The following is a 25,183-nucleotide window of genomic DNA, read 5'->3' on the forward strand; positions in this document are numbered from 1 at the left end:
GTATAAATTAAGAGTGGGAATGGGAGGAGGAGGAAGATGGGTTGGAGCATGGGCAGGAAGGAGGGTAGAGTGGGAAGTATCACTCTGTTCCTAAATCTGTATATACGAAATACATGAAACTTGTATAACTTAAATAAAATGTTTAGAAAATGAAACATTGTTTTTAATTTATTTCCATGTACTTGAAGGAAGAATGACACAAAGTGAGCCAACAAGAGAGGGAGACAGAGATCTTCCATCCACTGGTTCACTCCCCAGATGCTCACAAGAGCCAGACTTGATCCAAGCCGAAGCCAAGAGCCCAGAACTCCATCCAGTCTTTCACATAGGTAGCAAGGGCCTAAGTGCTTTGGCCATTACCCACTGCCTCCCAGAAGGCAACAGCAGGTGCTGGATTGGACTTGAACCAGCACTCCAATAGGGGATGTAGGCATCCCAAGTGGCAGCTTAACCCACTGCTCCTGGTGGCTGGGTTCACGGGAGGATCTGATCCTCCCTGATCTGCTTCGTCTGTCCTGCTTTCTCTCCGCCTCCTTTCCTCTTTCTCATTCTCCTTTCCCATCTTCCTGTCCCTCCCTCACTGTTGGAAATGTCCCCTCTGCCTCCAGCAGGCTGAGGATAATTCCTTCGCCTCACTGTTCTGACGACACTGCGTGCAGTGACTCCCTGCGCCTACTGCTGTGGACTCCTGTCGGAGGTGGGTGTCTGTGTACAGAACGAGGCTGACATTTATGGCACTGAGCAGAGACGGGTGACACTCGAAGGAAGCGAGGTGCCAGCCACCTTTCTGAGCTGCAGGTGGATTTATGGAAGCAGAATATTGCCACTGATTATTTATTTCACTTCTTATTTTTAAAATGGAATCAATAGAGCTCACCAATAAATTTGGCCCAGTACACGCATTTATGAAGCCCTCCTTGGCAGGCTTGGTGTGACAAGGTCTAATTGCTGCCAGGGCAGAGGCAGCCGCGTGGAGTGAGCTTCCTCCAGCCTGCAAATGAACTGGCTTCTTTTCTGCGGGTCCTGGAGCAGCGCCTCTCCTTGCAAGGTGCCCAGGGGATGCGCCGAGGGAGGAGGCCTTCTCCCAAGCAAGCAAGGGCTGCAGAAACCAAGAGAACCTGCGAGGCTGCTTCTGCCCATGCCCCGCCCTGGAGTAAGTTCTGGAGCCAGGCGAGCGGGCTGGGGTTCAGATCCCAGCTGGGCCAAAGGAGTGAAGCAAGCTAGCTAACCCCCTCAGCTCTGCTTCCTCACGTATAGCATGGGAGCTAAGGGCTTCGTAGAGGGGTTGAGGAGGTTTAACAAGTCCATGTCTGGGAAATTCCTACCCAGTGCCTTCCAAACAATATACTCAGACCACAGTAGCTTGGTGCTCATCAAGAGAGTGGGCAATGGAGTAAGAACCGTTCGGTTCGGAGTCCTTAGCTGGGCCACCTCCTATTTACTTATTTAGTTTATTTGAAAGGCAGAAAGACAAAGGCAGAGGGAAAGACCAAGACTGAGAGAGAGGGGCTGGATCTGCTGGTCCATGTCCCAGATGCCTGTAACAGCTGGGGCTGGGGCCAGATTGAAGCCGGAAGCCTGGAACTCAGTCTGGTCTCCCACTCGGGTGGTAGGAACCCTAGTATCTGAGCCGTCACCTGCTGCCTCCCAGGGTGCACGTTAGCAGAAAGAAAGACCTGGAAGCAGAGCCAGAACTTGAAGGCAAACACTCTGATATGAGGTGCAGGAGTCCCATGCAGCATCTTAACTGCTGAACCCAATGCTCACTCCTCTGCCACTTCCTAGTGAGGCTACAGGCAGTTCTGAACCTCTCTGCACCTCAGTTTTCTCAGCTGTGAAATGGGGACGCCCATATAGTCTCAGTAAGCACAATATCAGGTCATTCATACCTGGCACTCTGTTACTAGAATAAACAGACTGCCAGGTGTAAATGCTCTCATTTGTCTAATGCAAGTGTATTTCTAAAAGTTCATGGAAAATGGGATTAAAAGGCAAGTTTATTTTGGGGCAACCATTTTTGAAATCCATGCATACAAGGGATGTTCAAAAAGTTCATGGAAAATGCACATTGTGAAAGAACCATACATGGATTTCAAGAGTTTTTGTGTCAAAATCATCTTTTAAAAATTTATTCATTTTCATTTAATTTGAAAGGCAGAGAGACAGAGATCTTCGAACTATTGACTGGCACTGTGAATACCCACAGCAGCCAGGGCAGGGCTAGACTGGAATCAGGGGCGGGGAATTCAGCTCAGGTCTCCCATGTGCATGGCGCAGACTCCAGTACTTGAGCCATCCTCCCAGGGTGTGCGTGAGCAGGAAGAGAACTGCATGTCGTGCCAGGACTCGAACCCAGGTCCTCTGCTGTGGGACACAGGCAGTGAAGCATTCAGTCTAACGCCTGTCTCAACTGATCTTTTCACTGTACTCCTTCCTGAATGTTTCCAAGGACTGCTGTGCAGCTTCTGTTGTCCTGTTGCTTTTCCTTGCTGTCTACCCACCTGCTTCTGTGGCCTGATCCCAAATGACATTTCCTGCAACTTCTCTGTCTGTGCCATCTCCCCACCCTGTCCGGTAGCAGACCAGCGGGGCCGGGATGCTTCGCACCTCCCCATCCTCACCACTCACTCAGCCTGTGCCCGCCTGGTTTTGGGGAGTCCTGACTCCTGCTTCACCTTCAGGTGGGGAGCCACGCTTTCTCCTGTGGCTGTTGAGCACACGGAGAAGATGTTAACTCTGGCCTGGCACTGTAGACCCCTGCTGACCCTGCTGGAACAGAGAAGGGTGGCTGCTATGGCCCCTGCTCCCAGCTCCCCGGTACCCCGGGTGGGCAGCAGCGTCCATGGCCACACGCTCAGGAGGCCATGGTACCCGAGAGACAGGCCCTCTGTCAGAGGCTCTGGGCCTTGCTTCCCTGGCCATGAGACTGCCGCTGCTGTCCTGGGCCCTGGGCTGGGAACGACCTCTTCTACTCCATCAGGGCCAGCTAACTCACCAGAATGGCATCAGCTCCACTCAGCCCCATTAATGGACCAGAACCTGTGCTGGGCACTGGGACACAGAGGAGAGTGAGGCCCCACTTCAGTAGGATACACTGCCACAGATCCCCCGACACGGGGTGCACCACACAGGCAGCGCTGGCGGCTGCACAAGAGACAAGGGTCTCCTGAAGCAGGCGGGGATGGGGGCGGGGCACGGAGGCCTCTGTGGGGAGATGTGGCCGGAGCCTGGCTTGCAGGAGTTGGTTAGATGGGGAGAGTTTGAGGGAGGCACCCCAGACAGAAGGACACATGCAGGATATGGAGATGCAAGAAAACAGGGTCTATGTAGGGAGCTCCAAGTTCAGGGTGGGTACGTGGGCAAAGTGTGAGCAGGGAGGGGCAGGGGAGGTGACGAGGCTGCAGAAGGAGGGGGCCTCTGCCTCACCCCTCACCTGGGCTGCAGAGGAAGTGGTCTGATCTGCCTAAGTACAAGCACATTCTACCATCAGCACTGCTACCTCCAAACACCTAACAGGTACGTGCGCACGCACACACACACACACACACACACACGTGGATACCTGTGTCTATTAACTTGTACATGCTTGTGTATCCATTGTATGAACAATCAGAGTAGAACATGTCTCAGCTCCAGGGCTGCTGCGTACAGTGGGGCAGGTTGTTCACTGCTCAAGGACATACAGAGGAGGGAGGCAATTCAGGGCGGTGCTCACCTATGGTCCAGGTGGCAGGAGGCGGACACTAATTTCTAACTCACACCCAGGGGCTGTCTGGCCTAGTGCTGCGCTGCCCACCAGGGCCAGGCTGGCTGTAGGGAAGGAGACGCTGGCCCTCTAAGTGAAAACAATGGCTCAGATGCCTTCCCACGTACTTTCCAGTGCTAACATTACCCACACGCACTGACAGGTAAAGTGCTTGGTTTCCCCATTGCTCTGGGAGGATCATCCCCGTGGGGTCATCTTCCAGTTCTGCCAGGCTGGGCGCCCTGCCACTCAGCTTTCCCTCTCCAGGGAGCCTGCCAGACTCACTCCTCTCTTTCCTCAAGGCAGAGCCCTGCCTCCTCCAAGAAGCCTTCCAGCCACCTCTGCCCCTCCCACTTCCAGGCCACTTATTCATGGAATGTCCTCGGAGGACCAAGCAGCCCATTCCCAAATACCTCACTTCCATCAGCACCAGCTCGTCCCAGGAGGACGAGGCACCAGAACGGGACACCTGACACTCTGTGGCGCCAGCAACAGGGAGTGGGACAATTATGTGTGTAGTGGGTGGGGTAGGGGAGGGGGGGTGGAAGGGCTGTGTCGGAGCTCATCCAAGGGGCCGGAGGAAAACACAAAGAAATGTCACAGCCCTCACAGTCCAGTTCTCCAACTCCTTGTGGGATTCTGAGTTACTTCCCCACCTGCGGGGTGTGTGTGTGTGTGTGTGCGTATGAGAGTGAGAGAGAGAGGGAGGGAGAGAGAGAAAGTGTGGGGGGGGCACTTCGGATTTCAAAAAATCCATTTTAATCACCCTCTGCAATCCACGACACTCTGTAATTACGCATCTCTTCTGCTCAGGTACCAAAAAGGAAAAAAAAAAAAAAAAAAAAAAAACCTCGCCGAGAAAGCAACAATTAAGCTTGCAAGCAGAAACATGAAAATTCATGAAACGCACAATTAAAGACCCAATGACAACACACACTGTCCCCTCCGCCGGCCCAGGCACTGGGGATCATCAATGCCACGGGCAGATCTGAGCACCGAGGTGTCTGCCCTGGGCGCGGGGGACCGTGCCCCTGCCATGCCTGCTCTCTGCGTGGACTCGTGCGTGCCAGTGCCAAAGGCTGTCCCATGTGCAGTGTCTGAGCCCCTGGGCAGGGGCTGGGGCCAGCAGGGAGCAAATAGAGAGCATGCGGGAGACAGGACTCCTGGTGCCTCCTGTCCCCTGCAGAAGCCCTGAGAGATGCAGCCAGACCCCAGGCCTCTTTCCCACGGTGGGTGCGGACTGTGGCCACGCTCCCATCACAGTGGCTCCAGCGGCCATCCCTCACTCACACCGCCTCCTCCCTTCTCTGCTCATGGATCCAACTCTGCCTCCCTCGCAGCCCTCTGAACCCTGTTAACCTGCACCCCCACCCACTCTCTCTAAGCTTCCTCCCAGGCACTTAGCTCGCCCTCCTCCCCTCCCCTTTCATGTCTACATGAACACAGCTGGCCATGAGTCTGGAATTCAAGGAGGGTCTTCCGCAAGTCACCAGGGGGGAAAAAAATCAACCCTGAGAGAGAGAAGGAAATTAACCAAATGTTCACGGTTACTTTGGATTTTGTGTCTGTAGGGCACAGTGTCGGCAGAGGGGGAGAGGGAGGGCAAGGAGAAAGGGGGAGGGGGAGGAGGAGGAGGAGGGGATTAGCACGGCTTTATACCTTTGTGTGCTTGAGCAAATGTCCCACAATGAGTGTGACTTACAGTCAGGAGACAATGAAATAAACGCTAAATGTCAGCGCTGCTCCAAGTCCCTCTCTAGCTGCATTCTATATGACTAAAGGGAAACTTGGGACCTGTATCTGCAGCCTTCTGGGACCTTGTGCTCATCGGCTGGGCTGGCTTACTTGGGCCTGTGACCTGTGCAGAACACAGGGTTTGCCCCCAGTTGCAGCCAGGCTCACTGGAACACTCGGCCATGGCTGCTTGCAATGATTTTAAATGATTATTTTATTTATTTGAAATGGAGAGAGGGAGGGAGAGAAGGAGAGGGAGGGAGAGAGGGAGAGAGGGGGAGAGAGAGAGAGAGAGAGAGAGTTCTTGCCCATCTTCTGATTCACTCCCCAAATGCTCACAACAGCTGGGGCTGGGCCAGGCCAAAGCTGGGAGCTGGTAACTCAATCCAGGTCTCTCAGGTCTCCCATGTGGGTGGCTTGAGCCCTCACTTGCTTCCTCTTAGGATGCACGTTAGCAGGAAGCTGGAATAGGAAACAGGGCCAGAGCATGGACCCAGACACTCCCCCAGTATGGAATACGGGTGCTTTAAGCCATGCCTTAACTGCTACATCAAATGCCCACCCCTCTTAGAATTCTTAGCACTTTTTGAATGAGGAACCACACATTTTTATCTTGCACCTTGACTCACAATTTATGTAACTGGTCCCATTCATGAGCGTCTACATTAACAGAAATCAGAACAAGACAGACAACTTCTGGGTAAGGACTGCCAAGGCTGTGTCGAGGATGGTTTGGAGGCCATGCCACATGGGCAGAGTCAGATGGAAGGATATTCAGCCTGGGTGTGGGAAGGGACTCGCCCAATCCCTGGGAATACTGCTGGAACCAGCGTGGCTCAAGGGGGTCTCTGCCTTGCTGGGTTTCAGGGCTGGTCAAGGAAGACATATATTACACAGATATCTGTGATGAGTGTCACAGAGCCGGGTAAGGGGGAGAGTGAGGGCTGCAGAGCAGGCACGCTGCTTGATTTAAGACCTGAGCAGAAGTGAATAAGCACTTGGATGACAGAAACATGGGAGATGTCGACACGTACACGGACAATTACAAGACACTGTGGGACTTGCCGTGATAAAGACTCGGTGGGAACATAAATAAGAAGCAATTTGCCCGGCCTGGGGTGGGCTGAGGCGGGAAGCGAGGAGGAGCTGGAATTTAGTCAACTTTGAAGCATCTCTCTCTTTCTCAACTCACAAATCAGCAGAATTCACCTCCTACTAAGTAGGCCTTTGCAACTTTTCTTCAATTCCCACTGGTAGGGACTAGCTCAAATATTTTTGTTTAGAAAGAAAGAGAGAGTAGAGTGCACTTTCACCCTCCAATTCACTCCCCAAATAGCTTGCACAGCTGGGTTTGGCCAGGCCAAAGCCAGGAGCTGTGAACGCAGTTCTGGGAGGCAGGCACCCAATGACTCGAGCCCTCTCCTGCTGTCTCCCAGCAGGTCTGAATGAACAGGAAGCTGGTAGCTCACATCGTTATCTCCTCAGCATTACTGTGGTACGCTTGACCCTTCTGTTCTCATGTAAACCCTCTCCTGGATGCCCACAGTGGTCTCGGGTCTCGTTCTCCAGCCTGACTTCTTCCCTGGTCTTCAGACCTGAGTACCCGGCTGCCTTGGGTCCTGAGACATTCCAGGGTCTCAGAATTCCTAACTTCCAGGGCTGGCCTCGGAGGCACTCTCATTTGGGCATTCCAACGCACTTGTCCCAGACACCAGAACCTTGAGCAAGGAAAGGAAACAGCGGCTAAGATGGGTGCCCCGGGCCTCCAGTAGCAAAGTAGCACTGTGCTCCTTGTGTTGCACGAGCCAGCTGCTGCCTGCTCTGTCCTGCTGTGTGATCCCTGAAGCCTGCTCTGAGCCTCAGATACCAGACCCTGGACAGGCCCTGGACGGCCAGATGGAAGAGGCAGAATCCGTGGAGATTTTCTCTGACCTGGGGTCAGGACAACATCTTGGGTTTTTCTAGAAACCTAAATTCAGTAGCACCCCAGTGCTAAGATGTGGGAACCACAAGACACTTGGAAAGCTCACAGGAGACTTGTTCACATGGCAGAATGACAATAGACAAATGGACATTGCCCACATTCGTCTGACCAGAGCTTTCTACATAGGAAGCCAGCCGACGCTCAGAAGTGGGTGTTAGGTGAGCATAGTGAATTATGATGGGCATCTGTCAATCATTCTGTGACAGTCTAGGACAAGACTCATCATTCCCACGTGTGACAGAGCCCCAATTATTAGACCCATTTCACAGATAAAGAAACTGAGACAAATGCAGGAAGCTTACTCAAACTCACATAGCTCCTAAGTGACAGAGCTGAGAATCAAATACAGGTGGTTTGGACAGAAGCTGCTTGTCTAACACCGACAGATACCAAGGAGAGGGTGTGGCCATGGAGAGACGGAGCGATAAGCTTTCGTGAGAGTCGGCTGATGTTGCACAGTCCCCTAGACAGTGCTACGACACACAATACCCAGCCATCCATATGGGGAGGACGATTCCCTAGCACACGCTCCCTCAAATGTACCTTGTAATCAACGTTTCAGGTTAATCACACTCGCTAGGTGTGACCTATTTTCAAAAAGCTCCTCCCCTACAGTAAGGCCATGATCTTGTTTCTGGAAATGTGTGATGGACCTGGACTTACTATCGAACACAGTAAATCTACCTGGCCCTGGAAAGCACCTGTCCGGGCCCGGCGGACTCTGTGTCCCCATTGTGGATCAACTTCAGCCATGTGGCCCTGGGCACAGGAGTCAGCTGGCTGCAGGCCTCTTTATCTGCAAAACGGAGAGGATGACATCTGTCCTGCAGGACTCTGAAGGGAAAACGGAGGAAATGTACGGAACATGCTTAGCGTGCATCTTGAATGGGCTCAGGACGATTTTTATTTTTAAATGTTGGGGAGGGAGCCAGCCTGCTGTCTAGTTCAGCTCTTTAAGTTGCTTGTGTCTTTATTACACATCACTATATCACCACCATCATCATCATTTTATTCATCTACTCAAGTTGGCTACTCAGTTTGCTATCCAATTCAACTCATACATTTGTAATAAAACCCGATTCCTGATGTTGACCCGTGCATTGACTGAGCTGCTGGGGTCCTGACTGCACTGGGCCCATGTCCCTTTCTCTTTCATCAGCTCTACCTCAGAGCCAGGCAAATGCTGGATGTTCTGGGAGCTGAACTGGCCTCGAGGGGTGCCCGTCTTCCCTGCTTGGTCTAAGTAGACAGGTGGCGATTGTCAAGGCTGATTTGGGCCCAGCTGGTGTCAAATTGTCCTGGTCTCTAGGACAGGCTGTCAGATGCGGCCTGGGCCTTGCCTACCAGCACCTTGGACTGCTCTGAGTGCCCGCCAGGCAATGTGTGGGCTACACACAACCTTGGCTTTTTCAGGCTCTGTCCCCACTGAGGACGCTGGGGAGGTTTCTCCCACAAAGGTCCCCCGACCTCGCATGACCATCACGCTAACACCAAGCGTGGTTCTGCGCACTCTCTCCGTGGAGAGAGACAAGCCTTGCTCTTCTACATCTTCCTTCTGTGATCTTAGGCAAGTCATTTCCCCTTCTGAACCTCAGTTCTTTTTATTTTTTTTAAAGATTTATTTTATTTATTTGAAAGACAGAGTTACAGAGAGAGGTAGAGAGAGCGAGCGAGCGAGCGAGAGTCTTCCATCTGCTGGTTCACTCCCCAGATGGCCTCAACGGCCGGAGCTGTGCTGATCCGAAGCCAGGAGCTTCTTCTGGGTCTCCCATGTGGGTGCAGGGGCCCAAGGACGTGGGCCATCCCCCACTGCTTTCCCAGGCCATAGCAGAGAGCTGGATTGGAAGAGGAGCAGCCAGGACTAGAACTGGTGCCCATATGGGATGCAGGCACTACAGGCCAGGGCTTTAACCCTCTGCGCCACAGTGCCAGCCCTGAACCTCAGTTCTTGAGCTGCACAATGAAACCACCCCATCTCTCAAGGCTAAATGAGGTTGAAGCAGTAAATAACGAATCAGCTCTCAGCAAGCATTAGTGCCCATTCCCCCTCCCCTTCAGAGCTATCTGTGCCGGGATCACAGATGACAAGCCCTTGGCTCAGCAACTGGACATGAAAGGACTCGGAAAATGGTAAGGGGAAGAGATGGAAGTCCTCTGAGAGCAGCCCTCACCCCTGTGGCAGGCTCTGTGCCCCTCATAGATGCTGTCTTATGCTGTTCTCGAATGACCAAACTTAGGCAAAACACACATAACACTGACCATTCTTAGCCATTGTCAAAAGTACCACTGAGTGGCATCAGGGACATGCACAGTCCTGTACCACCAGCACCACCATCACTCCCCTATGCCAACAAAACAATAAGATCCTAGCCCCTCGCCCCAGCAGCCTCTGTGAATCTGATGACTCTAGATGACTCACGGAAGTGGAATCATGCAGTGTGCGTCTCTTCATTGGCTTAGTTCATTTACGTCATGTCCTCAAGGCTCCTCCACGTTGTAGCACATGTCAGAGCTCCCTCCCCTTGTTAAGCCTGAGGACTATTCGACTGCATGGAGATCCCACATCCTGCCCATCCATTCACCTGCCAGTGGGCACTTGTGTTGCTTCTACTTTTTGCCATTATGAATGAGGCTGCTAGGAACAGATATCTCTTCAAGACTCTGCTTTCAGAGGCTGTAGGAACAGTCCTTCAAGACTTTGTGTCAATTCTTTTGGATGCCTGCTCAGAAGTGGAATTCCTCGATCAGAAGGTAACACTAGTTTTAATTTTGAGGGGGAGTAGCCGTAGAGTTTCCCCTAGCAGTAACACTATTTTTACCTAACCCCTGTTCAAAGATGCCAACCTTGGGGTTCAGAGCTCCGCATGAGGCCACATAAGCTTGGAAGTGGCAGCTGCATGCCAGCCTGGGTCCATGTGCCCTCACCTGGGGGGCAGCCCCCAAAGCCAGGGATGCAGATGCATGGGTACCACCCAGCACCCTTGTTAAGTGCACGCATCTCGGAGCCTCCAGGCCTAGAGCATCAGCATCACTAGCAATTTGGCCAAGTCTGTATTTCCAAAACAACAACACTGGCTGTTTCTGGGAGGTCTCAGGTTTGATAATCACGACTCCTTCTTGTGGTCATCATGACTGTTGTCTTTGTGTTCCTCCCCATTCCATGCCCAGATCCGCTCACGGCTTTGTAAGCATCTGGAGCCAGTGGGTACGGAAGGGTTACTGGGGGAGTTTCGACACGGGTTTGCTCTCCAGCAGCCGCTGGTTTTCAAAGAGCAGCACATTTAGTATTCTAATCAACAGGGCATCAGCCCGGCGCCCGCCCAGACCGTTCTCAGACGCCTAACACTCATTTCGCTGCTCACGCCAATGTGTTCCTAAGTAAGTGTGTGCTGTAGTCCTTTCATCTCATTAGTGAGGCCCTGAGAGGCAGGAGCCACGGCGGCCCCCTGGCCCTACAGGGTGAGAGTCTTCACACCAGGGCCTGGCTGCCTGCCCGCCCGCCCTTCTGCCATCCCCCAGTCATCCTCTCCAGAGCTTGCAGCCGAAAGCTCTGGGAAACCAGACCTTGAGGACTTGCAGGATGGTGGCTGCAAACGGCAGGGTAGCCAGTGCAGGTAATGAGGCTGCCTACATTCCAGAACAGACACTGAATTATCTCCCCCAGCTTGACAGGCTCAGCTGGCACCACGCCATAGGCATTGCTCCCTGAAGCCAGTGGTCTGGGTTCCCTCCCACTATGGATACCCTTGACGGAAGCCAGATGAAGCTCTGGGGCCTTGGGAAAGAAGCTTCCATAGCAATCTTTCCCGCACAAAGCCCTCTTTGTCGGAGGAGGAAGGCATGGGAGAGGCAGAGGGAGTGCTTATCTATTGTCAGCACTGGACAGCTGAAAGGACTCCAGTGAAAAATGACCTTAGGGACTACCAGATGGGGGAAAATGCAAAATATGTAACTCAGACCCTCTGCTTCCCTGCAACAGAAATAGCTGGGGCTGTCTCTGGAAACGTTCATAGACACACACTAACACAAGCGTACGCTTAACTATTCTGCTCAAAGTGAGTGGATGTGCAAATGTCAAACAGATCTACCAACCTACCATCCACCTGTCTGTCTGTACATCCATCTATCCACCCACCCATCCACCCATCCACCCATCCATCATCCCTCCGTCCCTGCCTCCATCCATCCCTCCATTCATCCCTCCCTACCTTCATCGATCCATCCATCCATTGATCCATCCATCCATCCATCCATCCATCCATCCCTCCACACAGTCACTTGTTTAATGTATTCAAATGTTAAACTGGTGCCTAGCAAGCACATGAACTATGCTGGAAGAAACAATAATACTTTGTATGAGCGGTTTTAACTGGCAGTCACATCCTTCCTGGCACAAGTTGGAACTCAGATGTCGTCTCACCAAGCATTATCTGTAACCCAGTCAATGTCGTGCACAACATATGTTATGTTGAATACACATGGAGTTAAAACACTACTGAGTCCCTAACAACTTTCTGGCATTTTGTATTTTCTCAACCAATGAAAGCAAAAAACCTATAAATACTAACCACTAGGAGATCTGGGACATGCACTAGGTGAGCAAAAGCATGGTTTCATGAATGGAGATGGTGATAACCACAACAACTAAGGAAGTAACTCATTATGTCAGGTGTTACTCCAAGTCCCTTGTTAACCCTCACAATACATCTATGAGAGAGATGTTACTATTATTCCATTTTGCAGATGATAAAACTGAAGCATGGGGAACTTACAAGAGGGTACTTCACAAAGTTTATGGAAAATAGAATTAAAGGATAAGCTTATTCTGGTGCAACAATTTTTGAAATCTATGCACAGTTTTTTTTTTTCTCTGCAACATGCATTTTCCACGAACTTTTGGAAGACCCCTCACATAACTTGCCTAAGGTCACATATTAGTAATGGCAGAGCCAGGATTCAAACCAGGAAGTGCACCTGTACAGATAATGCTTTCACCATCCTTGGAGCAGTGGGTATGGTGAGATGGAGACTCAGAGAGGCCAGGTGACATGTGCAGAGGCACACAGTGAGTTTCTGAGCCAGCTGGGGTCAGCTTTCCTGTCTTCCATTCTAATTTTATTGTTGTTTCAATAAGCTAGACTTCACCCCAAAGTGAAAGCCAAAATCACATGGGCTTGGTGAAGCTTGAGGTGGGACAGATGCTGCCTCTGTTCCTCCCCCAGGCTGTGGCCCTGGGAGAGACCCTGGAAGGAAACTCTGGGTTGTGAAGGGACTGGGAACCTGGGCTCCCAGCCCACGTGGCTTTCTCTGAGGTGTAAAAGACCATTTGGTGGAGCAACCCTGCTCTTCCCTGTTCACCCAGACTTTACTTCTCTCTTATTAGCATCTCACAGCCACACCACTAGGAAACCCTAGGAATGAAGACCCTGTGACTCTGAACGAGCAATACCCAATTAACCCAGTGACCCGTCCCTGGCCACTGCATCCATACTGCATGGAATGGTTCACCTCAGAACCCACTTTGGATGGAGGACTGGTCTTTGGCAGGTGGCAGGTGGCAGTGGACACAGTTCAGAGTCTAACAGTCCTGGACAGGAGCTCTGGCCTCACTGGACACTCGCTGTGTGACTTGACAAGTCTCCTAACTACTCTAGGTTCAGTTTCTGCTTTCTGCGATGAGAACAATACCTTCCTTGTTTATGAATGAACAGATGCAAAGCACTTGACCCTTTTTTTTTTGCTCTGGAAAATGAAAATGTAAGCATAGCTCAGGGTTGTCCAAACCTTTTATCATAGTAGAAAAACTTTTGATAAATTTTTTTGATAAGGAAAATCTACAGTAAAATTCCAACATGTACAAGAGACAAAGGTTTGTGGCAGGGTTGATGAGGGTAGGGGGTTCGGGATCCTGATTCTTTTGTCCCTCCTTTTTCCCCATAGAGCCTTAGTTTCCCCTGGGAACCACAATTTGACCAAGTGACCACTAGTCCCCTTACAATTGAAACCAAGAAAAGAAAGAAAGGAAGGTGGGTGTTAAGCCTGGCAGTTAAGACACCTGCTTCACACCTCTGAGAGCCTGGGTTCAATACCTGACTCCAGCTTCCTGCCAGTGCACACCCCGGGAGGCAGCGGTGACAGCACAAGGCACTGGTTCTTCTCACCCACCCGGGAGACTTGGATTGTGTTCTTGGCTTTGGCCCTGGCCCAGCCCTGGCTATTGCAAATTAATTAAGGAAGGAAGGAGGAAAGGAGAGAGGGAGGGAGGGAAAGCCCTTTTGTGTGATGTCACAGGGAGAGACTACACTTTGTTGAGTACTGGTGCTAAGTTGAACGTGGTCTGTACCCTCAGGGCTTACAGCTCAGTGAAGAAAGGAGAGCCTGGACAGCCAAGGGAAGACTTAAGGGAGCTTTTCCAAAGGGAGCTGAGCCCACTGCTCCTGTCCTGGCAAGGACAGCTCCCCACCACACCCTGGGATAAACATTAAGTTTGGGGGAGAACCCTGTGTGGCCCCAGAAGCATCTGCAGGCAGCAGCAGCCACTTGCAAAACCTGAGTGACAGATGGGTGGCCCGCCCTCGCAAACACCTAGCCAGCTGCGGGGTTGAGCGCTAACAACCGGGAATGGAACCCAGCTCCACCTCACATAGCTCTGCCCACTGAAGTGCGTGCCATCATCCCGGCCCTTCCCCAGGTGAGGGTGGGTGTGGGCGGGGCCCACGAACTGCCCTCGGCCTCCCTCAGGAGGATGAGGATCTGCAACCTGCTGGGAAACCCACAGACAAGGAATTCAGACCAAGGCCCTAGAGGCAACCATGGCAGGAAGCCAGCAGTGAGGACTGTGCAGCTGGCCCTGAAGCTAACCTGGAGCCAGGCCCTGGGCTTAAGACTGCACGGAGCACAGATAGTAACGCGTCCGATCCAGACGCGACTGAGCTGCGTGCTGTTTTTATGCCCATTTTCCAGAGGGAGGTTAAGACCACTTGTCATAGGGACTAGCTGGGAAGTAACGGAGGTGTTTCCAGAGTATAATGTGCATTCTGCATTATGGGTTCTGCAGTCATGGATACAGCCAACCACAAACTGAAAGTACATATAGAAACCCCATCCGTACTGCACATGTATAGACGTTCTTCTTGTCATTGCTCCATAAATAATACGGTATGACAACTGCTGATATAGCATTTATGCTGTACTAGATATAAGGAATCTGTGTGCACAGGAGCATTGCACAGGATGTATGCAAGCACTACTGCATTTGGTAAGAGGGACCTGAGCATTCGGGGTGCAGAGACCAATCTCCTGTAGACACCAAGCGGGTGTCTGCCCTTGGGCCGCTTTGCTTCTGTTGTCTTTTCCCAGTCAAGAGATGGGCCAAGTGAAAGGACAGAGACTCTGGGCACAGCTGCTGAGGGCACAGCAGCCTGCACCCCTGCCACAGGCACCCCGTCTCCAGCCTCCCTGAGCACTCCCGCTCTTCCCCGCTGGCCATCAGGACAACAATTCCTCTATTTGCAAACCACCTGCTGAGCATGCGCAGGAGCCACATTCCACGCTAGGCGCAGGGTGGGAAGCCCCATGCCCTCTCCTTCCTTACTCCTCCAACCCCAACTTCAGGCCATTGTCAGGGGCAGGTTTTCCCAACTGGAGAGCAGCGGGGTTGGGGCGGACACACAAAGCAGGGTGTGGGATATCTGAGTTTGGGAAACACTAGGTGGCATCTGCACTGCAGGCCTTCTCAGAGCCTTGAGGGTGCTGGGCACCCTCAGATGTACCACAGGGCAGTCGGTGCCCAGCGCTTGTCGGATCACTGGGCAAGAAAACTCTCCTCCGTAACAACAACACAACTTTTTTGTAGGGCTGATGAACCACAGACCCGTTTGTAGCACTTCATCCTAGATTGACAACACTGTGTCACATGTGCTCAACTGTCAGTCAGGGGACTCACTTTTACTCATGCTCCTGGCTCCCGCCTTCAACCAGATCTGGGTAAAAGTGGGTCTCTATGGGGCTTTGTCTTTTTTTAAATTTGAGAGGTAGAGTTACAGAGAGAGGGAGAGACAGAGAAAGCTCTTCTATCTACTGGTTCACTCCCTAAGTGGCCACAACCGCTGGAGCTGGGCTGATCCCAAGCCAGGAGCCAGGAATTTCCTCTGAGTCTCCCAAAGCAAGTGCAGGGGCCCAAGCACTTGGACCATCTTCCACTGCTTTCCCAGGCCATAGCAGAGAGCTGGATTGGAAGAGGAGCAGCTGGGACTAGAATCAGCACCCATATGGTATGCCGGTGCCACAGGTAGAGGCTTAGCCTACTATGCCACAGCGCCAACCCCAATGCAGGGTTTCTTCACAGATGGTACCAGCAGTTGCAGTTGAACAGCCTGAGAGGCCAGCATTGTGGCACAGTGGGTAAGGCCACCGCCAGAGACACTGGCATCCCATATGAGCATGGGTTCCAGTCCTGGCTGCTCCTCTCCTGAGCCAGCTCTGCTAATGCGCCTGGGAAAGCAGCAGAAAACGGCCCAGGCACTTGGGCCCCTGCCACCCATGTGGGAGACCTGGATGAAGCTTCACTCTGGCCTAGACCAAGCTATTGAGGCCATGTGGGGAGTGAACCAACAGATAGAAGACATCTCTTTCTCTGTCTTTCCCTTTTTCTTTCTGTAACTCTGCCTTTGAAATCAATCAATAAATAAATCTTAAAAAAAAAAAAAAGACACCAAAACCAGAATCCAAGGACCACAGCAACACTCACAGCAGCGTCTGCTTGCATCTCTTATGCTGTCTCCAAGGCAACACATTTCTTTATGAATCGGGGAGATGCTTTCCTTCTCACCCCGAACATCCTCGTCAGGATGGAGAGGCCCTTGGCCGTGGCCGCTGCTCTCCTCTCCCTGCACCACCTCCTCAGCTTCCAACTCTTCTTCGGGATGGAGCTCCCAGCCCCTGCCTGGTGCTCAGCACCCTCGGCTCAAGCCCCTGGGCTTCTGCAAAATCTCTGAAGGCCTCTCTGACTCTGTCAAGGTGGGGCCAGATGCCTCTGCGCTGGTGGCCTGGCTGTTAACCCTAAGCCTCCCCTGTTTCCCTACAGTGGACATGTGGCCTGAGGAAAACTGTCCCTCGTGGTATGTGCTGTGCTGCCAAAGAGCTGGCAAGTCAGGGATGCCATCTACCTTCCTATTTTTAAAAAAATTATTTATTTGAGAGGCCGAGACAGAGAGGGTTCCCACCTACTGGTTCACTCCTCAAATGCACTCCATGACCAAGGCTAAGAGAGGGTCAAAGTGAGGAGCTGGGAGCTCAGTCCAGGTCTCCCACAGGGGCTGCAGGAACCCAACTACTTGAGCCATCACCTGCTACCTCCCAAGGCTGGCATTAGCAGGCAGCTGGAGTCAGGAGCTGGAGGCGGGTCTTGAAGCCCAGCACCAGTGTGTGGGATGCAAGTGTCTCATCCAGCAGGCCAAACACCTGCCTCTGCCCTCTTAAGTAAGATGGTTCCAGGCCTGGAGTGAGACTCAGACACAGCCATCTCAATCTACCCCATCTTTCTCTCTCTGAGAAGCACTGCCTGCCAGGGGCAGGGCTGCACCTGCCTTGTGTCTTGTACCCTCTGAGCCTGGAAGCCCCCCAAGTCCTGCGGAAGAAGCTCACTGAACAGACTCACAAATCTGTAACAACATAAAAGCACAAAGGCAGAGGGCAGCGTCCACTGTCACTTCTCAGCCGTGCAGTGCACGCTCCTCACGGTCTCCCAGAGTCTGCCACCATTGAACAGCTCTGGCGTGACTGTCATTACGCACCCACCGAAACAGGACCTGGGGCAGCGGTGTGTTCGGAGCTCTGAGGGAAGCCAGTTCAGACAGAAGATGCGGGAAGGACGAGGGGAGGAGTCCAGGCAGCTGCCGCCCAGCCCCTGTAGAGGCGGCCAGGCCCCCGACCCCACAGGTGATCCCCACGTCTGGGACTGCCTCCCTGAGATCATGGCCCCTGGCAGAGTGTGCCAGCCTGAACGCTCCCTGCCGCCCATGCCATCTGCTGTGAACACAGCCACACAAGAGTGGCCCCGCCACACCAGTGGGTTCCTCTGGGTTCCTCCTCACTCTGCTCGCAGTTTCCCTGCACCAGGTCAGAGACTCCTCAGTGACCATGGAGGGTCCATCAGCAGCTCTCGTGTTCCGATGGTGGCTCAGATTCGGAAACACAGGGGCCACCTCAAACCAGCCCATGTACACGTACATCTGGCCTTTCTCTTCACACTGCTGACCTGCGTGGCCTGCTCTCTTTTCTGTCCTACTGTATTCATTTTCAAACTTTTATGGTGGTCTGATGCAGATACAGTCGAGGGTACCTTTAGAAATACATGACTTGGTACTTTCTCACAAGTGGAAAACACTCAGATCAACACACAGAACATCACTGATCCCTTGGAAGTCCCTTCATGCTCCCTCCTATTTGCTCATGCCTGTCCCAACAGTAGCCACACCTGGACTTCTCACTGCACAAATGTGTTTCTATTTTATGGAATGTGGTCACAAAACATCTTTGTGCTTGACTCCTTTCTGCCAAGTTTAAGTTTGCAAGGACCACCAGCAGTGCTGTGTGCACTCGTTCAGGGTGAGGATGGACTACATTCTATCCACCCACTGCCCACGGCCCTGTGGCTGGTGGACACACGTATGTGTAAATCCTGGGTCTGTATCGTGGAGTGAATGGCTGGCACGAGACAGCTCAGCCCTGGCTCACATCGCCAGTTCTCTGAAATCATTACAGCGGATTAGACTTCAGCCAGTTGTCATGCGAGCCTCGGTGGGTTCACATTGTTGTCACCACCAGGGACAGCCCCTTTCCACTAAGCCATTCTGATGGGAGTGTAGCAGCATGCCTTTGTGGTCTGGACTTGCCATTCCCTGAAGAGTAACATTTGCATTTGCTATTGGCTGCTTGGATATCTTCTCTGGTGAAGGATCTGAGTCCTTTGCCCATTTGTCTAACAGGTCGTCTGTCTTCTGCTTACTAATTTATAGGAGTTTCCCCTTTCTTTCCTACTGTATATATTTAGGCTATCAGACCGTCGTTGAGTATATACAGTGCAAGTAGCTCCACTCCCTCTGTGGGTTACTGGGTCATTCGGCTGCACTTTAATAAATGAAGATCTTGAACCACCAAATTAATTTCATGAACTGCTAACGGAGCACAGCCCACAGTCTGGAAGACACTGCAATGCATGATTACGCAGTCTCCCCTGGGTCTACATACGCCCCCCCCCAAAAAAAAAAGGGGCACCCACAGCAGCGTCAGCCAGGGACAGTGTCACTGCATTGAGTCAGGAGTTGGAGAACAAAGGCGAGGATATTAGCTCTATTTAAATTCCAAATTACAAAAAAACCCACATTGGTCCACACTTAAATGACAGGTGTTTGCGTTTCTCTGGAATTTATTTTTTTAAACAGGTATTTGCTTATTTTCATTTCATTTGAAAGACATAAAGACAGGCAGAGCTCTTCTATCTGCTGCTCCTCACTTCCTGGACCCCAACCCCCAAATGTCTGTAACAGCTGGCCTGGGCCTAGCAGCTGAAGCCAGGAGCTAGGGATTCAATCCAGGCCTCTCACATGAGTGTCAGGGATCCAAGGAGCTGAGCTGCCACCTGCTGCCTCCCAGGGTTCACGTTAGCAGGAAGCTGGGATCTGGAGTGGAGCCAGGACACAAGGCCAGGCCTTCGTATGGGAGGTGGACATCCCGGGTGGCAGCTTAACCGCTGTGCCAAGCGCCTCTCCTCTGAGTTTAACATTTGCCTCAGGGTAGGCTGTGGTGCAGCAGCTTGGGCTGCCCCTTGGGATGCCCCCTCCTATATGAGGGCCGGGCCTTGTGTTCTGGCTCCACTCCTGATCCCAGCTTCCCACTGATGTGGGCCCTGGGAGGCACCCGGCAATGGCCCAGGTACTTGGTTCCTACCACTTATTTGGGAGACCCTAACGAAGTTTCTGACTCCTGGCTTCAGTCTGGCCCAGTTGCAGGCATTCGTGTGGATAGACAACCACTCACTCTATCTCTTTGTCTTTCTAAAAACAAACAAAATAACAACAACAACAAAACCTTTGAAGTAGAAACTGGTACTTATTTAGAAACATTTGCCAGCCCCACAGGGCCTCAGAGGTCAGCCTAGTGTGGGGACAGCTCTAGAATGAGCCCTCTCAGCATGGCCCACATGGCCTCTCTGGCCACCAGGGAGCCTGCACACCCAGGGAACGGCCTTGTGAAACCAAAGTCTCCTGCCCAGGTTCTCTATGTCTAGCAGGTTCAGACAGCAACCCCCAACCTCTGAGGAAGGCCTCTGGCCTCAGAAGAAGGGCTCTCCCATGTGTGTATAGTGCATTCTGTGCGGAGTAGCCCTTGCAACAGCCTTTAAACTCCAGGAAGTCAGGGACTGTGTCACCCTTGTCAGGGTGTGAGCAGGTTCACTAACCCATGGCCTGGGCTTTTCCCTTTCTAGGTGATATTCCCTAACAGCAGCTGGTCACCATGTAAAGAGTGGTCACCACACCCTAAGGACCCCTCTCTCTGTCACACACATGCACACATGTGCAGGCACACACGTATGCAGACATGTATATGCACTCACACAGATGCACACAGGCCCATGCACACACTGCTGACTTACTCAGGAGTCTGCATGGAACTCTCCTGGCTCATTATACACCCAGCATGTCTGAGTCTCACCCTCTCTTCTTGGTCCCCAAAGCAGTCCCTGACACGTGTGTATGAACACTCCATGACCACGTGGATGTGCAGACACCTCACGGTTTACAAACCTTTCACCCCTGTCTCTTATCTGAAGCTCACAACCAGCCTTCTGGGCATGCATACATGTCTGATGTTTCACAAGGGTTACGAGGCCCCCAACCTCCCTGTCCAGGACAGGGGCTGTGGCAGCAGCTGGGCTGCTGGCAGGATTGGTGTAGCTCCTCAGCCCCACTCTCAACGTTTCCTGCTTTACTTTGTACACCACAACAAACAGTTCTCCCTTGTCTTATCCAGGGCAGGAGAATTTGAACCTCACGTGCTTTCTGAGGTTGGGTTTGCATTAGCATAAGAGTTCATGAGATGTGTCCCTTCTCTACCCCTAATAAGCATGCATGCACCCTTTTGTTCTCTTTCATTTTATTTATTTGTTTGGGGGAGGGGCAATGGTGAGGGCTGGTTCAGGATGAAACAGGGAGCTGGGAAAGCAATCCAGGACTCCCACAAGGGTGGCAGGAACCACTCACTGCTCCATCACTACTGCCTCCCAGGGTGTTAGCAGGGAGCTGGCGGCAGGGCCAGAGTTAGAACTCCAACCCAGGCATTCCAGGGTTGGACGTGGGCATCTTCACCACCAGGACAAAAGCTTGTCCCATTTTTCTCTTCTTCTGAGAGGCTCTGTCACCTCCTGTCTTCCCCAGCTAAAGGTTAAGTTGCCCCATTGCTAGTTACAACAATATGAAGGCCTAGCGCTTACTGAACACTTCCTACAGACCAGAGTCTGTGTGCTCTTTGTACCTTGCCCCAGTGCATTCCTGCACACATCTCCGAACATGTATCCACCTCCTTATTTCAAAAACAGACGGACAGATGCCCAGAGATGAGAAGTGACCATCAGGGCCCACAGAGAGAGGAAGTGACAGGGTGGGGGGCTGGCCTGGGTCCCATGGAGCCCCACCATCATGATAGAGAAGCAGCAGCTCCTGTGTTCCCCATCAGCAACACCAGCATATGGAGGTGGGGGCACCTTAGGGACCGTCTCCTACAGTCTGTGCTTCTCCAAGCTTGGAGTGCCGGAGTCACTTTCCTGAGCACACAGTGAGAGAAAAACTGGGACTAGAGCCCAGGCCTGCTCCAGGGGTTGTTCTCCTTTGGGACAGTGGACACAGGAAGTGTTCTGGCTGTCCAAGCTAGTGCCTTTTTTTAAAGATTGATTTATTTTTATATTTGAAAGGCAGACACATACACATACACACACACACATATCTACTGGTTCACTCCTTATGGTTGGGCCAGGCTGAATACAGGAGCCAAGAACTCCACCTGGTTTTCCCACATGGGTGGCAGGGACCCAAGCACTTGGGCCTTCCTCCAGTGCGGTTCAGGCGCATTAGCTGGGTGCTGGATCAGAAGCACTGGATAGGAAGCCCAAAGTAGCTAAGACTTGAATCAAGCACTTGACACGGAATGTGGGTGTCCAAAGCAATGGCCTAACACATAGCACTATGACACTGGTTCCTGTTTTTCAGGAGGTATTTACTAGATTGCAAAGACGGGGCCTAGGGCAGGAACTGCTCTTGAAACCAACTTACAAGGAGTGATGGGAGCCAGACAACTAAGGAAAGATCTCAAGGAGATCTATCTTCCAAACATGTAACCACTGCTAGGCTGGTCTAACAGAGGAGAGAAAGGCGGGGCAAGCTGGGAGGAGGGTGGGGTTGCAAATCCACATCCTGGGTGAACTTGATCAAAATCCAAAATGACACGGACAGACATCACTGCAGGTTTCCAAGCCCAGGCCCGGGATCCACAGACAGTCTGCCATGGCCACCAAGTGTCCACTGTTCAGTGTCCACCCTTTCCTCTCTAGTAGGCACACTTGAAAAGGCAGGAAAACCATACCGAGAAGGCAAGTGGTAACCCTGTGCTCTGTGCTCATCATTCTTAAGGTTAGAAAAAACCCTTTATTATAAAATAAATGGAGATAAAATCTGCCTGTTAATGCACATTTAAGAGGTAGAGAAAAAAAAAAAAGCACCCACAGCATTAAGGGAAATCATGAATACACTCTGAAGTGTTAAAAAAAAATCAACTCACTTTTCTTTAAATCTTCTTAAAAGGGTCTAACAATAGTCCTTGAAATAATCCTTGAAGTATGCAATTTTAATTTGGACACATGGTAATTTCAGTCTACCTGTTGAAAGAGACAAGAGAGAAATCAGTCATTTTTGACAAGGATGCTGTTCTGACAAGTGGCAGGGAAGCCTCAGGAGCTGCGGCGGGGGTGGGGGTGTTGGGGGTGCGGTGGTGCTGCTGTGCGTGGGCAGTGCCGGCAGCAGCGTTGGCATTGGCTTTGGCCATAGTCTGGAGGCTGGGTTTTGAATATTCAGAGGGAAGGGGCAACTACGGCAGCAACTAGCACAGTGCCTGGCCCAGAGCAAATGCCCAGCGAACATCTGGCGAGGGAACAAGTGAAAGGATGGGTGAATAAATGAATGAGCTCTGCCATCAGTCTGTGATGATGGGGGGGGGGTAGTTAACCCGTGGGCTCTCTGCTTGCACCCTTGGGGACAAGTGGAGTCTTGGGACTGTTATGGGAAATAGCACAGAGAAAGCAAGCGGCACAGTGCAGAGAGTGAAGGCTTCGCAGCCTGGCTCCGTCACGCCGGAGCCAGGAGGCTTATTTATTCATGTTCACCATTGTTCTTCAATGGCGTGCTTAGCCCATTCACTCATTCCCAGCCCTTCTTCTCTAATAGAAGCATCCAAGGCCATACATTTCCCTCTAAGTGCGGCCCTGGTTGGAGTCCACAACTTCTGACATTAAATATTTCTTTCACCATTCATTTCTAAGCATTTTATAATTTCTATTATTGTTTCTTTTTGACCCATGAGTGAGTTAGGAGTCTTTTTGTAAATGTCTCTCAATAGAGGTTTTTATTTTTCTTCTTCTTCTTTAAAGGGCTCATCCTCCTGCTACTGATTTCTAACTTAATCACACTGTGGTACAGAAGGAGGTGTTTGGGATCCTGACTCTTGGCAATGGACTGGGGTGTATTCCACGGCCTAAACTGTGCCCGGGAGGTGTGAGCGTTCCACATGGGCTTAGAACCTGGCAGCCATGGGTCATCTTGGGCTGGATTTTAAATCTCATTGTACCTCCATTTCCTCATCTGTAATAGGGCACATAAACCATCCACGTTAGTCCCGCTCACTGTTTACTTAAAAATGACATTCATTGGCACAGGTGCTCTGCAGACAGAAACAAAGGGGCTGGACGAGACAGAGGGAGGTGTGCCTATAACCAAACAGCAGGGCCCTACACCCAGGAAGCATTCAGGATTTTTCAAACAATGGCCACACCTGTCATCTGGTCTTAAAAATCTGTCCCTCTGGTAGGGCGACGTGGGGACCCACAAAGAGGGGATGTGCATTAGCGGAGCAGTCAGTGCACTTACGCACTCTGTCCTCCATGCCTGCTGCCCTGGACCCTTCCTTGGCGTCCCTCTCCTCCTCCTCCTCCTCCTCCTCCTCCTCCTCGCCCCTGCCTAGTTCAGTCTTCTTTCTGTCAAATCTATCCTCATGATGCCCCACAATGCCTATGGCATTCCTTACCTACTTTATTCCAACAGATTATAAAATTCCTAATGTTTTAAAATACAGCTACAGGAAAGAAATCCAGGCAAATTCTTGGCAGGTGCACTATCTCGGATGGGCCTGGGGTTAGAGGTGGGGGCCGGCGTAGCAGCTTGGGAGGGAGCGTGGTGTCTCTATCAGACGGGGGCGTGAGTTCAGAAAGGCTTGCTGCACTTGCTGAGCTGCACATGCTCTTCGTTCCAACACCAGCCTTTCCCTTGACCTTGTCCCCTACTGCACCCTAAGTCCTTTCTGCCATCTCAGAGAGATTTCCTGAGAGAGTCGCTGCTCAGACTACCACTTCCTCCACTGCCACACTCCGTACAAGTGACCCCCCTTCCCCCGAGAATGTTCTGGTTCTGCCCATGACGATGCTGACACAGCCCCTTCCAGACACCACTGCTCGGTCTGCAGGGGGCTTCTTGGGGTCGGTTGTCAGCAGCGACCACTCTCCTGCTCAGCGTCTGCAATGCCAGTCTCTCCCGACCTTCTCTTCCTGGGATAACTTTCTTCCCAGTGTGCCTCGCCCTGAAATTTTGTGCCTTTAACGGGCACACTCACAATTAGAGCTGATCCCACAGAATAACAACCACTAACTATCAGCGATTAAGTCCATATTAAGCATGCCAATCACTGTGCCGACCGGTATTTTACTTCTTGTAATCTTTACAATAACCACTCGAAGTAGGTGTGCCCAATATTAATAGACTGTTACTAGTCCTATTTTACAGATGAGAAAGTAGGAGCTTCGAAGGGTGATGTCATTCCCCCAGGAATGCTCAACTCTGTGGCCTAACTGGAATGCAAACCACTGTAAGCTGTCTGCTTTAAAGGCTGAGAGCTCAGCCGTGCAGGCCTTGGTCCTACCGCCTGTGCCCTGGCCTCTGTGAGTCACTGCTCTGCCCCTGTGTCGTGTATTTCCTGCTTCTGCCTTGCTTCATGCAGAATGGAAGGGCTTTCTCTGCCCTGGGTGCTGAGAAAATCCAAATCACTGTCCAGGACCCGGCTCCAGGGTCCCTCTTGTGACAAAGCTACTAGCAAGGCCAAGCAGCTTAGTTGCTCCCATCTCCTTGCAGTGGCAGCCTTATCATGACACCAGAACATCCGTCTACCCAGGCAAGAAGTACCCGAGGGCAAGAGAAGGGTGTTCATCACAAGTCTAAATGCCAGAGGCATCCAAACAAAGACTGATTCCAAAGGACATTTCATGCTCACTCTTGGGGACTGGGAATCATACTACGGTCAAAATTCAAGAACGTTTGCTGGAAGTCGTGGGGGCGGGGCAGGAAGGTATTCTGCTTGGCATTTGCAGATGACAGCTATGTGATCTGGCCACAGTGGTTTCCAAG

At 51.7% G+C, this 25,183-nt stretch overlaps 1 protein-coding gene across 24 annotated transcripts in view; it reads right to left on the minus strand.

Annotated features, from left to right (window-relative positions):
* TENM4 (teneurin transmembrane protein 4) overlaps positions 1 to 25,183 on the minus strand; it is a 1,939,017-nt gene that overhangs the window by 433,737 nt on the left and 1,480,097 nt on the right. For 9 of the 24 annotated variants that reach the window (XM_089331875.1, XM_070076074.2, XM_089331856.1 and 6 more), the window contains one exon: positions 22,296 to 22,392. The exons of the other annotated variants lie outside the window; for them this stretch is intronic. The gene's annotated coding sequence lies outside the window, so the exon portion shown is untranslated. The remainder of the gene's footprint in view (positions 1 to 22,295; positions 22,393 to 25,183) is intronic. 24 annotated transcript variants of the gene reach the window in all.

The sequence above is a fragment of the Oryctolagus cuniculus genome, chromosome 1 (genome assembly GCF_051225735.1).
Source record: "Oryctolagus cuniculus isolate XC-2025 breed Fujian yellow rabbit chromosome 1, ASM5122573v1, whole genome shotgun sequence".
Lineage (NCBI taxonomy): Eukaryota > Metazoa > Chordata > Mammalia > Lagomorpha > Leporidae > Oryctolagus > Oryctolagus cuniculus.